Source organism: Cyprinodon tularosa, unplaced genomic scaffold, assembly GCF_016077235.1.
Source record: "Cyprinodon tularosa strain WSP-4 unplaced genomic scaffold, ASM1607723v1 ctg1111, whole genome shotgun sequence".
NCBI lineage: Eukaryota > Metazoa > Chordata > Actinopteri > Cyprinodontiformes > Cyprinodontidae > Cyprinodon > Cyprinodon tularosa.
This window is the reverse complement of record NW_024037907.1, coordinates 92,550-94,006: the sequence shown is the minus strand read 5'-3', so window position 1 is coordinate 94,006 and position 1,457 is coordinate 92,550. Positions and strand designations below refer to the sequence as shown.

Below are 1,457 nucleotides of genomic sequence, written 5' to 3'. Positions count from 1 at the left end.
AGAAGTTTTACAGGTTTATTGTAGGTTAGCAAACACTGATGCAGATTGTAACTCTGTGGGGAAACAATGCTGGAACTCAGCGGACTGGTGAACCGGAACCGGAAACTCTGAAGGGGAGATCACAGTGATCAGTTCAGAGACAGTGGGAAAAAAGACTGAGGCTTGAATATTGCTGGAGAGGCACTCACTTTTTGGGGTGCTCTTGGGTTATCCTTGGATCCAGTTTGTGGGGGTTTAATCCAGAGAAGAGGGAACTCATTGGAGAGCAGACAGGCAGACATACCTTGTACCCAGAGGAGTAAAGGAGCGGAATGTCACTTGGTTTTCCAGGAGTGGACTTGAACGGATCATGTGGAGGTTTTCCCCTTGCTCAGTGAGACTCAGTAAATCCTTCCAGGGGTAGAAGGTCCAGGCTTATCCAGTAACACAGGAAGTCTTTCTGCCGAAGAACAAAGACAAAAAACAAGTTCAGACTCAGAGAAACAATGCTAGGATTAGACTGTGCTAATCTCAGTTTGGCTAGAGTACCCAATACTGGCAAACACTCTGGTGTCGAGGTGGTGAGATCCCACTGCTCAAGTATTCCTCTGGTAATGACCCAATGAGCCGCAGGTGTGCAGGGAGGCCCAACGAGGACAGGGCACCGCCTGGTGGTGTAGAGAGGAAAATGCAAAAAACAACCCACACAAACTGGAATCCTAACATAAATCAATTTTAGAGATATCAATGACAAAATGAAGAAAGCAGTTGTTGTTTTAAACCACTGACATTGTGAGATCCGAATGTACTCTTTGTTGTTTAAATGGTTGGTGTTTAAATATTTGAAAAATGAGTTGTTGTGGAAACATTCTAAATGAAATAAATAAATTTTTAATTTATTGAACGGTCTTTGAAGAAGCTGGATGGTACACTGAGAACACCACAGTTCTGCTATAGCATTACTAAGGAACTTAATCTGTAAGATATGCTTTTAATTATTAAAAAAACATGTTTATAGTCTCAAATGAATTCACATTTGGCTTTTGAATGTGAAATATGCCTTTAAAGGTTAAGGATAAAGGAATATAAGAATATTCTGGTGTCATGACCTCTATTGTTTTGTATTACTGCCTTAATCTTGAACTAGCAGTTTATCACAATTCTATATAATTGACAAATACAAAACAAAATGCTGAAGAGTAACTACTAGTAACTACTATAGAGTCTCAATTGAGTTTGGGTCTGGACCTTTATTGGACCATTGTGACATACAAATATCCTTCGTTCTTATCAGGTGTGCATTTCAACAGCTAACCTCCTGCAACATTTAGATTAATCTGCGCTCCAGCGCATACAAATTAATTAAGCATGCTGTTAAGTTAACCTGGAAGTTAGTGTTGGGAAAAGTTAGGCAAGGAGAACTCAAGAATGAGCTGACACATGGCAGTGCAACCAAATAAGAAGCTAGGAAGACTAGT

The 1,457-nt window shown here is 40.2% G+C and overlaps 1 long non-coding RNA gene across 1 annotated transcript; it reads right to left on the bottom strand.

The window, feature by feature from the left end:
- Positions 1-697, bottom strand: LOC119792164. Its single transcript, XR_005281947.1, has 3 exons — positions 529-697; positions 189-439; positions 1-107 (listed from the first exon to the last, which is right to left on the bottom strand). It is a non-coding gene; the product is annotated as an uncharacterized LOC119792164 (long non-coding RNA).
- Between the last annotated feature and the right edge of the window lie 760 nt (positions 698-1,457).